This window comes from Ammospiza caudacuta, chromosome 4, assembly GCF_027887145.1.
Source record: "Ammospiza caudacuta isolate bAmmCau1 chromosome 4, bAmmCau1.pri, whole genome shotgun sequence".
NCBI classification, from domain to species: domain Eukaryota; kingdom Metazoa; phylum Chordata; class Aves; order Passeriformes; family Passerellidae; genus Ammospiza; species Ammospiza caudacuta.
The window spans coordinates 52342387-52357844 of record NC_080596.1 but is presented as its reverse complement, the minus strand read 5'-3'; the positions used below and the strand labels follow the sequence as shown (position 1 = coordinate 52357844).

The 15458-nt window shown below is 36.8% G+C and overlaps 1 protein-coding gene across 1 annotated transcript in view; it reads left to right on the top strand.

Moving 5' to 3' along the window:
• The window catches only part of GABRB1 (gamma-aminobutyric acid type A receptor subunit beta1), a 104672-nt gene that overhangs the window by 61234 nt on the left and 27980 nt on the right, over positions 1-15458 (top strand). The gene's annotated exons all lie outside the window — the stretch shown is intronic.

The following is a 15458-nucleotide window of genomic DNA, read 5'->3' as shown; positions in this document are numbered from 1 at the left end:
GAGTCAGCATATACTTAATTTAGTCAACCACAACACACCCAAGGATTTTCCACAGAGCAGCAACACTACCTTTAACAGCTACAGCCATAGCTAACGAAGCCTAATGCCTCTTTCTTCCAACTCTTCTGAGTGTGTTAAAACTATAAAAGAGTTCTTCATTTTGGCTCTCACCTGGTAATCAGTCACAGCTCACACAAACACTTCCTTCCTTCTAAAATTTCTCTTTAGGACAATGGGAATTTAAAATTTTGAATCATTTGAAGAAATGTGATATTTGGTAGAGAATACAAAGGAGATATTTGTAGATTTGCATAAATTATTTTAATATTATCTGAATGCCTGAGTATAGGGTCTCAGGGTGCAGCAAGGCCAAGTTTTGCCAGATGGGCCCATAAACACTGACAGCATTGGCATCACCAGCTGCATGCAGGAAGAGATGCTGAGCAGTCAGGTCTTTTTCACTGCTCAAGCTGATGCACCATGTTTTTCCCAAGAAAAGGCAGCTGTTTAGACACATCTGGTGAACAGACTTTGGCCTGTAGTTGTGAGTAAAAACACATGTAATGTCCCCATCCCACAAGAAAGCTCTAACCAAAGACAAAAATAACAAATGAGCAGAAGATAAAATGAAGATACATTAAAATTTTCTTCCTGCAATAGATGGCGGTTATTGCACTAAACTTGCATCTGTGGTCACTTTCCTCATGGTAATAAATATGCTTCTGTCAGCCTATAGATTACCTTTAATTCATGTAAGCATCAATTTTTTCATATTCCAGGTGACATATAGGCCTTGTAAGAAACTAAACAAGAGAAAGCACTGCAGAAAATACTTCTAGGTAAAATTCAGCATTCAGAAATTTGAGCACGGTTCCAATCTAGTCTCACAAGCAGAAAAGAAACTGTAGCATATTACCTTAATTTAGCATCTGTGCTGTAAAGAGCATGAAGACAGTATCACCAAAGCTCTCACATGGGTTGTGACCCGTGAGTTTCATTTTCTTGGCTGAAGACAGAGCATTGGCCTCGCATGTCTTGAACAAGAAAAACAAGACCAATTATGCTGCAACCAGAGTCTGAGTTCTTCACAAATTAGTCAGGGTCTTTAACCATATCTCAAGGATGATTTAAATGCTTCCTTTCCCTCATGGCTCCTGTTCCCCAAACAGCTTTTCTGTTTTCAGTCCAGAGTTAATATTTCTGTTCAGGCTCAGCTATGAAATTTTACTGGCTTCTTTAAACAGAAATTGGAACAATCATAACAGCTCTAAATAACCTGTTTGCTTGCACCCATGTACACAGCAGTTTGTCATTGATGCAATGTTCAGCCTCAGCAGAGCTGAGGAGAAATAAACCAAGGTTAACCATTTGGCTTTACAGATGAATAAACAAGGAAAACATGCACATAATACACTGGAGTGGTTTTAGACCAGGTAACAAAGCATTATCACTTCACTATGTCTCTGTTATTGTATTGTTTCTATGATAAACTCAGTAATCCCTTTGGCTATTTTGTCCAGTACCTTTCAGCTGTTATGTCCCCACAGTTTAAAGAACAATGTGTGCTATGAACTTGTGCAGACAGAGAGTACTCCAAAGCCTTCTGACCTCTAAAACTGGGCGTTGTTGTTATGTCTGCTGCCTCAAAAGGCACGTCTTTTAATTGTTCACAGTAGGAAAAATGTGTAATATTACAAACCAAATAACTCTTTCATCCTTTCACCCAAGAACTACATGCACAAATACATTTGACTCCATGGTAACATTTCACTGAATTTCTTTTCAAATATCCCAAGGAAGTTGAGTGTCACTGTTAATTATTATCTACCTGAAGATCATGTTTCTTCAGTTTCTGTCAAGTACTCCTGCCAGGAGCTATTTTCATTTTCTGAAGCCACCTGCTTCCTAAGAGAAAGGGAAAAATCCCTTTGGGTCAATGTGCAAACCTGCAGCACTCTGAGGCTGGTGTATGGGACAGTGCCAGCCTGGTGCCAGTACACCTGGTAAAATACTGGATTATTCTTTTTTTTCCCCTTATCCATTTTTAATAAGTGATTGGATGCCCTTAGCTCTAACATTTCTGGCATTAGCAGTGTCTCTCATTACTTTTATTCCCTGTTCAGGCAAGATTCTCTGGAAATCTCTCCCAGAGCTCCAAAATCTTAAACCAATACATTCTGTTGCTTCTTTTGCTTCTCCTTTCTCCAGCTTTCCCAAGTAAGATGCTAGACATGTAATGTGTCTTTGAGTTATTTAAGGAACTGTTAATAATTTATTGTACTGAATTTCATGTTCAGATTCTTATGTCATGATGTCAGGAATGGAAGCTCTGATTTAAATCATCCTTTCCTAGTATTTTATGCTACCTCTTAATTCTTCTCAGATTTTCACTAGCAGAAAAATGACACCATGTTGCTTTGGAGACTTCTGTTCTTGTATCATGACATTGCCTCACAGCAGAATTTTTTGTGTGTTGGAAGGAGCATGTTCTTCAGCAGAGTTAGGTGTTAGGAAGTGTAACATACCTTCAGCAATACCTTGGCACAGACGTCCGTCTCTTTTCCAACATTCAGACACAAACCCACCTTTGATTAGGGCAATTCTTTATGTCAAGGCAGGGGGACTGAGCATACCATCACAAGGTGTGAAGAGCTGGTTTGGAGCATCCAAAATTTTGGTTTTAGTGAGACCACACATTTTTATACTGCTACAGCAGAGGATGCCACTTTGCTAGGCACTGCTGCAATTGCAAGAGGATAAGGGGAAGAATAATCTTTGTCTTCAACATAAAGATTTATTTCACCACTTCTTACACAGAGAAGGTTTTCTGTGGTGCAGACACTGGCAGACAAACTCACTTACCTCCAACCAATTCACAAACAAGAACTGATCCATTTAACATTTGATTTACTAACCATTTATTCATGCAATATCCATGGAAGAAAATCCTAGAGGTGGAACACAAGAAAAGCTGTATTCAATGCAGAATATTTTATTTTTAGTATGATCTTGAAAGTTAATTTAAGTGGAGACTTTTACTTTGTAATACCTCAATTTTGGCAATATAGCTGAGAGTGTTATTAAGGAAAATTGCTATACAGTTGTTTACATCTTTTATAGCAGTAAAATTTTAATAGTTTGTGGATTGCTTTTGCCTTGCCATAATCCCATGTTTTGGAATTATGGAGTTTTGGCTTTCCTCTAAACACCTTCATGGATTTCCTTAAAGAGTCAGTTATTGTGTTCTTCTGAGGACAACCCATCATGGCAACAAGTGGCCAATTTACACTAGTACTCAATAGACTGTCCTACTTGTCTTACTAAACAGGTCCGGCCAAAAAAACAGACTGCATTGTTCTAAATGAGAAAAATCCATGTCATCTATATAGTGAAATAAAAAGCTACACTTTATTTCACTACAGAAAAAATTATAAGGTAGTATTTTATTAGGTGATAATTTTGAAAATCCTACAAAAATATTTCTTCCACGCATCAGTGGCAAAAGATTTAGCAGTGAGCATTTTAAGACTCATGAGAACCAATTTGGCACTCCCTTTATATTTTTAGACCCTAAAAATATACAAGAACTTTGCAAAAATAAATCAAGCAATTATTCATAATTTCTTCCATTTAATACATAGGGAAGAGGAGGACATAATTCAGGTAGAACTGATCTCTGTAGAGAGTTTGTTAAAAAAAAAAACAGCAGAAACACACAAGTGCTGAACATGGACTCAGATTTAAATATATGAGCATTGGCTCCTGTAATCAGTAGTTGAAGTATATAAACTCCACATGGTGGAGTCACAACTGCCCTCACAGGCCTGAATTTCAACACAAGCTTTAGATGCTGTAATTGATTGCAGCTATCAAGTACAGCACTTTGAAGAACTAAATAAGCATTTTGTAGTGCAAAGCCCGCTAAGCTTTTTTCAAAGACGACTTAATTGAAGCAGAGTCTAGATCAAATTCAGATTACTGAAATGGTATGGCAACTATTTAAATATATTAGTATTTTTAATAACTATTTAATCTCATTAACACTATCAAAAGAACAAATAAAAATGATTAGCCAATATTTAACAAATGTTTAATTTTAAAGCTGAAAGGCACTGCAGTGTATGGGTTACATATTTTCTAGGCAGCACACCATCTCTTACCATCCTGGTATAAATAGATATTGGATGATTTTATTGTCTTCTATTTTACAGGCTCTGTTCTGCCTACTAAATCTGAGTAAATCCTCTTTTTCTCCCATATCAGAAGTGCAAATATCTTCCAATATTTTGAAATTGTTACTCTTTCACTGTCAACCTCATCTGCATAAAAATTGGACTTCTAAATAAAATGGTTTTTAACTTTTTTTACGATGTCTTACTTTTAAAAGAGCTCCAGTCTCACCAAAGCTTATCTCTAGTGTGTATTAGTAACACTATTATAGTTGGCCCAAACATACTGGGAGACAAAAATCAAGTGACAAACGAATTTAGTGACAGAGAGTAGCACTGAAGTACTTTTGATCAAGAGGTATTTCAAATAAATTTATATACACACTCTAAGGATCACTTCATCCAATAATAATATAGACAAGTTTTTACAAGTATTTCCTTCTTTATTTGCTTTTAGGGGGTAGGCATCAAATGAGAAGGGAATTTTTCTGTATTTACTAGCTCAGCTTTCTCTTCTACACGCTGTAAAAGATATGCAGAGATATCCTACAATGAGTAACCAGAATGAAAATCCTCACAAGCTTTTCTCAGCTGGGCCATGTAACTCCTGTTGTTTCAGTGTAGCCAGTTAGATACACTCCACTGAAGCAGCACATACTTAACCTGCATACTCTGGAAGTTAGTGCTTGAGTTTGCATAATATCATAATATTTGCTTTTCCCCTGAAATTCTAGATTTTTAGCACATTTCTTGCCATTTATACTTTGCAAGGAACACCAGATGGACATATACAATTACAACACTTACTTGTATTTTTGAAAGAAGAAGGAAAAAGACTTTTAAAAACCACTGCAATTTAAGTTATATAGCTGGAATATATTTGAGCAGTACAGATTATTTTACAGTATGTTTTTATATACAGGTACATAAAATATATTTATTTTATAAATCTATATATATTATAGATCTAAAATAGTTCTGAGTCCTAATATTTTAACATACTTTAGTATATGTCATATCACCATAAATTTTGTACATACCACATTATGTGTGTTTTTCAGGTCCTGAACTTAATTAAAAAGCCATTTATTAAAAAGAAATTCTCTCTAATGATAAAATTTTAAAAGGAACAGTAATTAAATCTGTACTTTGCTGCAGATGTCCAACTTACTTACTATTAATTTTGAGCATGCTGAGAACAGCTAATACTGAAGGACAAAATACAAGTTTTAGCTGCTTAAAACTAACCTTACTCTCATTTCATTTATATTGATGTTGATTCGTTATATCAGTGAAACAGTTATTGAACCAAAAATCAGAGGGGCGTAGGATGAGGAAATCTGTGCCATTTCTGTGCAATAAATGTATCAGGAAGGTAAATTAAGGTCCTAGGGGAGACAGCAAATATTTTACCAGGCCTACTCCAAACTGATAAATGCAGTTAGACACAAAAGAGGGAAGAGTCTTAATTTAGGTGTTCTCTCAGAGATGAGCACTTTCCTAATAAACACTACCTGTAAAGCTGCTGAAATCCTGAACAAATGGTGATAAAGTCTGTTTGGGAGAGACATAAAGTGAAAAAGGAAAATTAGTAAGTGATGCCAGGTTGTGGGGGCTGCTGTTCTCAGAGACATGCCCTTGCTCAAAGCCCAGAGCAGTCAGGCCATGTCTGCTCTGAGCTGCAGCACACAAAAGATTGGCTGGTGTCATATGAACTGCTTAAGGGTATTAATGTGCAAAACAAACCTGCACTGATTTAATTCACTACAGCTATCAAATGCAGTGTTTATAATTAATTTTATGAGAAATTAAAATCCATTTTTTGAGGACAGTGCAAAGATGCAAATAATAACGCATTAAAAATGTTTTCAGGCAATATATTTTCTCTTTAACCCTCACTCTTCTATAAATATCTCCACCTAAAAAGAGGATTAGCCTTTCCTCTCAAATATCATTGGCCTGGCTTAAAAGTAGCTGCAAGAGAATTCACAACCTAGATAATAGCCAAGCCCTTGAGTATAATAAAATGTAAAATATAAAATTAGCTACTCCATAAAATACAGCAGTATATTCCTGTATTTGGCACTTCTTCTATAGTATCAACATACATGGTGTTATAACTGCCAGGACAAAATGGCCTCATTTTAAGAGGCAAAATATGTGACAAATAAAATGCTTTAATTTATAAAACCATTAATAAGGAAATGAAGCTGAGCAGACAGGAGGTAGGTACTTCAAATACAATTCATGTTGTTTTGGATTACAAATCTAATTAGTTATGATCTTCCAGGGAAGAAGAATCTAGAAATATCAGAAGTCCTGGAGTTACTCAGAGCCTAAAGCAGGAGTCAAAGTTGGAAAAAGCAACTTGAAAATCATTCAGCACTTAAAACCTATAGTAGGTAAATGTATATGGGAGTGACCTACACAGGAGTCTGAGGAGACAGTGAAGTGTTCCTCAGTCTCTGGGTAAATCATCAGGCAGCAACATCAGCTCAGCTCCCCCAGCCTGGGTGCAGCTCTGTCTGGTTTCACCTCAGCTGAGGTACCTGCCCCAGGTGAGGGTTACACAGCAGTCAGTCTCCAGCCTCAATACCAGCAACATGACAGAAACACTGACTCCAGTTTTTGAAATTCCACTAGAAAAGCAAATGGCAAACTCCCAGGTACAGCAACAACAGAAAACACCAACACAAAATAAAACCCAAACTACTAAATAAAACACAAGCACACAAATGGAAAAAACACACTCAGGTTCTTTCTAGAGTCAGATTAATAAGAATATTCACTCATTACACCTAGCGTCTCTTTGGAAAAAAATAGTTAAGACCAAACCAAAACACATACAAATTACTCATGGTTGCTTATTGCAAAACTAAATATTTTCCACAAAGTGCCCAGTTCTTCATATTCACAAGAAAATGCCAAAGACAAAATTTTCCAAGCCACATGCATAACAATAAGCTTGGTTCATCCAGACACCAGTCATCCAAGAAGAAACATGTATGCCCTCTTGTACTACCATCAGTCCTATACCTCAGACAGAGGAGTTTATAGTCTAAGGTAAGCTCTGTACAATGAGTAATCTTACATCTCCCATCTCCCAGAAACCTGGGGAAGTTTAAAAACTTCTCAGGCCTGGGAAGTTTAACATAACACCTCTGATGCATGCTGCTGCTGTGTCTTTCAGCAGAGCCTCTGTAGCAATCTCAGAGAGTAAAATCACAAGCGACTGCAAATGCAGCATTTTTCATAGTCATTAGATAGATGGATTTGTAAACTATGTGAGACAGTGTGATCAAATGGCTGTATTGGAAGCATAAATCTAGTTCCAGTCCAGATTTGTGTAAATCAAGAACCTGTAAAATAAATCTGGTGTGGAAAACGGAATATTTTGAGGTTTATTAGTAGATAAGAGGTGTTTCAAACTTGTTCTCAGGTTTGTTGATAAGCCTTTTTACAAACAAAAGACCAAATACCTTAAGGCTAGCTATTTTTTAGTAAAATGAGAGCTAAAATTGAGCAGGTTTTTAAAGGCCTAACAGTTATACAATTAAATTACCCATATATTTTCAATGCTGCATTCATCTATTTTAAAATCTCCTGGCCAAGGGAGAAAAGAAAAGAAAGAAAGATTGCACAGATTTTATTGTTATGGATTGAGTTCAAATGATGTCCAACCCATTTCCTGTTATTTTCTTCTGCCAGAAACCATCTGTGGAATACACCTTTGGAGTCCAATTTAAAAAAAAATCTCAATTTCCATTTTATTAGTCCTAAACTATTCTGCAAGAAATATTTCTATACCTGAATAAGAGGTTCTAAAGAAATACTTTCCAGAAATCTCTAGTCAGATTTTCATGTGGAAAGTGGGGAGAGAATAAAAGATTGTCAGAGTATTTCCTAAGAAATATTCCATTGATCCCAGCTGGCATGATTTCAAATACATTTGGCTACTGGCTTACTTGTCTTGTTACAATGTCTCCAGCTGTTGAGTCTTTCCCTAAAAGAAGTACACGAAAAAGCTATAAAATTAGGACCTTTAAATTTTTGGCAGGATTCTAGAAAGCTATAGCAATATTTAATTTTTAAAATTATTTCTTTATCTGAGACTGATAACTCTACTCTTTATATAATTTGATAACACAGGGTATACATTTAACCCATCTACAGAGAATTACTGAAGTACATAAGCACTCCAGGATATCTCTCAGGGATATCAGAGTTAAGCCTAAACTGGCACAAGACCTGTATCAGCCAGATTTTTAAAACCCCTAAGGCAACAATTTCAACTTCTCACCATCCATCTACCTTTGGATGCACAGAAAAGCAATTCCCACTGAAACACTTCAAGATGAGCCAAAAGAGTTCAGCAAGTAATACCTGCTTTAAGTAAAAGACTTAAAAAGAAAAAAAAAAAAAAAAAAAGACTACTCTAAGGAGTAATTTAACTCAAATTCTCGAAAGTTTTAAAATACATGTTATCATCCAAGTGTGGGCACCAAGTGTGTATTAAGACTGCAACAGATTTTTGTGTTACCTGGGAGCCCCCTGCTGGGACTCTGCTGAGAGAAAATGAGAAAAGAGAAGTTTTGTTTTGAAGGCGTGTCACAGATGTTTCAGTAATATTTAATTATGCTATATATGGTATGTTAATGCAACCTTATTTAATTTCTCATAAGCAATCACTAAAAAGGAGAACTCTGCATAGCAGATGCATACGCTTAGTATTAGTTAAATGCTCAAAATACTTTAAAATATCCTTATTCTCAGAATTCATGTTGATGATTCAAATGGGCAGCCTATCTGCTGAATATAAGGAATTCAAACTGATGGGTGATCTGTGTGGTTATCATTAAAGAACATATAAACAGAATTAGCTTTATTCCATTTGATTAACACATGAACACAAAAAAAAAAAAAAAAAAGCCTGAAAATGCAGACATTTCAGGACTGCAAGAGTAAAATACCAAAACTAATTTTGTCTAGCCCAACAAATTTCAGGCTAAGTAGTCACTGCCTCCTCCATTCTGCAGGTACAGCCATTCAGAGCTCTGTGTAATTAAACTGCCTGGGTTATAAACAGCAGCCTCTTCCACAAGTATTTTGTACCCATATAATTTCATTATTGTGGCTGTGGATGATACAGACATAAAGCTTACTTTCCAGATTAATCTTTGAGGATATTTTGTAGGTCTCCCTATAAGCTGGAAAAGTTTTCTCAATGGCAAAGGAAGTTTCTATCTTCTGTGAGCATTGAGGTGATGGCTGTTTGATATATATGTATGAGCTTTCACTCACTAGTGATCTTTTATTCCATTTTTAATTCCTTTTTTCTATGACTTCCTAATGGCAAAATGTCAGGCTTATGTTTAAGATGCCAGTGAAAATATCAAAGCATTTTCTTAAGAAAAAATCAAAGGCCTGCATGCTCACAAGATTATAAGTAAATCTGCCTGAATACTGCACAGTGCTGTTCAGGACTTTTTGCTTTCACAGGGAATAGCTCAATCTTCTGCTATACTCAGTCACCTGTAGGAAATTTTATCAGTATAAGCAAATTATTTGATAAATTGAAGAGCTATTAGCATACTCAAAGAGAAAGTCATTGCCATAGCAAGAGGCAAAGGAAAAAACTTATCTCAGTTCTCCTCAGCATGCCAGGTATCACTTACTCTGTGTAAAGGTAACAATAAGTAAAATGTATATGTAAATATTTTCCCTTCCAAAGCATCTTTAAATTAGATGCAGGAAGAATGTATGAAACTAGTAGAAGATGCAATATATGAATTTTTAAACGCAACATTTCCAAACCCATTTTTAAACCCTTCTCCTATAAAGGTTTCAAACTCCATCCTTGGATACAAAAATAAGGTCTTCATTGAACGAAAAGAAATCATTCTGTGAAACCACTGGACACTAAACCTTAGCAGTAACATGTTATTTAGTTACTAGACTTGAGAATAGTAGTAAAAAATATACAAGATGGAAAGTATAGGGATGAGAGTTTCAAAACCCTACAGGCTGACACAATGCCTTTCATACTTTTTTTACATTTTTATTAGTTTATCTTAATGAAAGAATGCCCATGTAATTTATTGTGACTTACAGCATCAAAACAGTTCAGGGAAGAACTTCTGAGGTATGAAATTCAACAGAGATATTAGACAGTAGTCAAGTAGCAATGCCACACTGTATTATCCTCTTGTCCTGTGAGAAGGACAAAAAAAAGAAAAAAAAAAAAAAAGTAAAATTACCCAACTACCTCTTGGGACTCAAGAAGCCATGCAACACAGAAAGGTTATGATGAAACAACACAAAGAGAGAATTTAGCGCCATAAACAACCTGGTTTTTATCTAAAAATTCTCCTTAACTACTCAGACAACATAAGCAGAAAAGTTGGTCTGTTTTATAAGCTTCAGTCTTAATTCAGTACTTTAACATTATGGCAAAGAGCATCTCTCTCTACTAAGGAGATTTTTACGTGTTCTGTCCTTGTAAACATTGCATAAATAAAGGCACAGAGCATTAGAAAGAGACTATTGTATTGTGCTCTTAAAGCTAAAGATAGAAGAGACAGGCACAGCAACAGATACTGACTGTGAGGAATTACACATCAACTACTTGTAGAAATCAAATGCAGATGTGTTGCTAGGAGAGAACAAAAGCCTGCAGAGTCTGAGCCTGCAGAATATCAAAGATCACAGAATCACAGAACATTCTGAGTTGGAAGGGACCCACAATGATCATCAAAGTCCAACTCCTGGCCCTGCACAGGACAGCCCCAAAAATCACACCCTGTGCCTGAGAGTACTGTCCAAATGCTCCTTGAACTCTCAGGCTTGCTGCTCTGAGATTACTCAAGACACGAGGAAAAAAGCATCTCTTCCCCCCTTTCCCCCCTCCCCAAAAAAACACAAAACAAAAGAAAAAACCCAAACAAACCAAAACCACCCAACCAAACAAAACCAAGCATGAAACAATATCAAAAAAACAAACCTGAAACCACCAGCTGTTTTGCCCAAGCACATCCTGAAGCCTTCCAAACCAGGCTGCATATGGAAGATACTGCCTTGTTTCTGCTCCTGCCAAAGAGAGCAGGTGTATGCTGGTGTCTAATTTGGTTTTATTTTGAAATAAGCAACAACACAACAACCAAACCAAAAGGTGACCATACCAGATGACACTAACATCACTGCTGCCATCTAGCAGACTTGTATTCTCTCCTGAGCAGGGTGGTTTTGTCAATGGATATAATCTGCACGTTTCTGGCATTTAGTCACTTTTAGAAGGTTTGCATACAGACATTGAAAAAGTTACAGATTTATCAACTTTTTTGTAAATTCAAACCAGATTGAAAAACAGTCATCTGACTTTATTTCTCTCTTGAACCTTCCTTTATGCTAAGCACTTCCCATCTAGCTTGGTCTTTTTCTTTTTATCTTGCAACATAGTTGCACTGTCAAACTAAATTACTATTTGCAGTAAATTTCAGCTCCAAATCTAAGGAACTTTTTATTGAAGTATCTTGGTTGCCCTGGTGTGGTTATAGGCCTCTTGGGATTTATATTGTAAAATTTATTTTCATGGGTTTATGGCTGTGCAGTAAAAATCCTCATTGCACAGAAATTTGGCTTAGAAGCATCAAGTGCACAGCTTTTTTTAATGTTTAAAAGGTTTTACACTGTAAAATTGTGGTGATTTTTTTATTATTATTCTTGATATTTACAAACATCTTCATCCTTCCACCACTCATCTTCACTCTACTCTGAACTATTTCTGATGCACTACATTGAACAGAATGATGGTCTTACATTTTCTTTAAAAAGTACATATCTGGCTTAGGGGTTTGATTTTAGGAGGTTCTAATTCAGTCAGAGCAACATGTTTTCTGACAGACCTTTTTTCTCACCTCCTCTCTCCTTATCTCCTCTATGTACGAGCTCTCCCTTTCCCATTGCCTCCTATTGCCACTGCTCTGCTGGAGCTTCAGGTTCTCCCCTTGGAAAAGGCAGAAGCCAGAAAGTCAGCTTGTCTGAATTTCGGGTAATTTCCCCACCCCATCCCTATTCATGATAGTCCTAAGCAGCTATTTAACCATGTAACTACGTAGCTGAAGCAGAGTTCTGGCAGCTGAAAGACTATTCATTAAGTGTTTAAGCAAAAAAATAATGAATTTACTGACCATTACTTGGAGTGGCAAAGTAAATCTCCCAAGACAACTGAAATGTGATGTTCCCTTCCCCAAAATATTTTCATGCCCTATGCACTCTTATTGAAAATTAAGTAACCTTTGATACACTCCTACTTTGCACTGACTACAGAAGTCAAAGTTTTCTGTGAAAAAATACAGGGGAAAAAAGTGACCTTCAGCTCCAGCAGCAAATCTTTTTAAACCACTGCCAAGCAGGACATAAAACACAAAAGCACAGTGTTACCATAAGCATCCAGTAGCACCTGCCTAACACACTTGATAACACTTATTTGCATTCAGAAGTGAGATTAAAGGTGGGAATGATACCACCAGCTTACATTTTACAATAAAAATCAGAGTAAGGAACAGAGAATTCTGCTTGAAGACATCACTTGCCGCAGGCAGTTCTTAGGCAGTATTGTCCTATAGATCACAATACCATTATCACAGTGTGCTGCATCTGAAAGCCTTCACCACAAAACACATATGCCCCAAGTTCTGCAAGAGATTTCTGAACCTGGAGTACTTAAAGGAAGATCAGCAGTGACCTTTTCCAGTAAACAACCCTTCATTATTCAAACAAACAGACAAACAAAAAAACCTCAAAAAATCATAAACCAACCAACCAAAAAAAAAAAAAAAAAAAAAGAGAAAATACAACATGTAAGGGGGCAGGGAAGAACAAACAGCAAATGAATAACAAGTTAACAAGTTTCAAATTCATAGTAAGTTCAGTCTAGCAGAAGGGCATTTGACCATTGCATAGCTTTGTAGGGACATAACAGGTGTGATAAACTAGTGCCTGGGTCATGTTAAAGAGTACTTATTGAAGCAGAGTGAAATGACCACAACAACAAGACCAGGCACATGCTTACTCCAATCAGCACATCCTGCATTAGACTCAGTAACTGTTTGGGCATGTGAAGACACAGTCACAAACCATTCTTTCTCTCCTCAGTGGGTGTCACACTGTGCTCTGTGGCTTGCCCCTGACTGAGACTGAATGGATACCTCAGGATTAGGCTCTGCTGCTGAGACAGACGGGGAACATTCTTTAAGAATAGAATTTTGACTCTTCCAGGACTTCTGTTTCAGACAAAGCTCAGGCAGTTTACCAGCAATTCACTGGTGGTCAATATTCCCACTGACATGGGAATAGCAAAATTCATTATGTGGGAGCACTGCCTTCATCAGTTCATCATCATCATTACTCCCCTCTGATGTGGTGCTATTTAACTATTTTTAGGGCCCAACACAGAGCCCAACTGATGAACAGATTCAAGAACAGTCAGTTCAGGCAAATTCTGCTTCATTTGTCTTGGCTGCTGTTGAGTTGATATAACCAGGGGGAAATAAGAATGGCATAAGGAGTGTCTCAGAGGACCTACAGGACAACATGGCAGCCCAGGCAGACAGCTCAGTAGCTTTTGGGGAGAGCATATCAGAATAGAAGGAGCAATAAGGGCAGTCATGTTTTCATTAAGTTGTTTTTGTAGAATTCTTATTTCGAGCCAATGCAGTTGATTGATTTGACATCCTGCAGATTAACTTTTTATGCCTGTCTTTGGCTTGAAAACAGACATTTATATTTACACTTCAGAGAAAACCCAGTATTCCTCCTCTACATCTGACAAGTCTATTTACTCTCAGGAATGTTACTAGTTACACAGGGAAAGACAAACCCAGAATGATTGCTCCAGGTCTCAGCACAAATCCATGACCATTACTAGCTAGAGCACTAGTCAGTGCTACTATTAGTTATTTCTTCTTCTAGTTTTTTTCAATAGTTTGTTGTGGTTTTGTTGGGTGGTGTTGTCACTGAACATTGCAGCTCATTTTACCTTAAAAGCAATGTTTCAGCCCTTGAAAGGCATTGCAAAATTTTACCATGTGTCCCTTTCTGGCTGCAGCTATAGTAGCTCAAGTCCTTGACACCTGAGGCAACTGATGATATTGCTGAGCTGCTCACATTTCATTTAAGGTTCAATGTGGGCAACTAAAGGGACAAAGATGAAGGAGTGGCAAATCAAGCAAACACTGACAAGTTCAGAGTGTTGATAAAATACAGTAGAAAGCCCATAGTCTGACGCATTTTTCCCTGCCTAATCTTTGTGCAACTTAAGTATAACAGGTCACTTTACCCAATATTATAAAGGTCTTTGAGCTGTGTGTTTCTCTTTACACATCTTCCTCAAGGTCCTTTTTATGTTGTCATGATTATTCAACTGTACTATTTCTCTGAGCAAGATCAAAAGAAAATGTGTGTTGTACTTTTTAAGCTAAATCATACAAAAGCTTTCTTTGTAAACTTGAGTTTATCTCAAAGTATGCGGTCTGCAGCTGTGACCTAGAAGTTGACAGCTTGTCACCCTAGAGCCACAAATATATGTCCTACTGGGAAAATTAGCTAAAATATAATCATTTTCTAATTGAAAAAAAAAAAGAAAAGTTTTCACATGCTAATGTACTCATATCTAAAACTAAGGATCTAATATTGCAAATTTTTTCTCAGCTTCTAATGAGATCTGTGAAAGCATTACTATTTAATCATCTTTTGGCCCTTGCCAATTTTACTAATACTCATAACTCCTTTTTTTAATAGAATTTAATAGACTTTATTGGAATGTGACCAGACAAGCAACACACAGGCTGTTGAATACAGATTTCCCAAGTGCACACAACATTATATCAAATACCCAGTACCAAACCAATAATGCTGATGTTCAGTGTGCACCCTACAAGTAGGCTGCTCCAGGCAGTAGAAGTTGGACACATTTCCAGGTGCAGAGATGACATTTCTCCCAGGGTCAAGCACTCAGGCTGTGCTTGGAAATGTGTGGTGTCAGCAGGTATGAGAACTGTAAACCTTGTACATGGCTTGGACAGAGAAAAAAAATTGCAGATTGCATATATTTTTATTTCTGCCTTCTTCTATTCCTTCAATAACTCTCCTTACAAGACATCCCCCCTCAAACATCAAGATTCTTCCAGTTTCAGAAAAATTAAACTAGCTACACCAGGGATATGGATCTGGGTTCTGATGTTCCTCGGGGACTAAGTTTCCTGATACCAGTAAAGTTAAATTAACACTGAT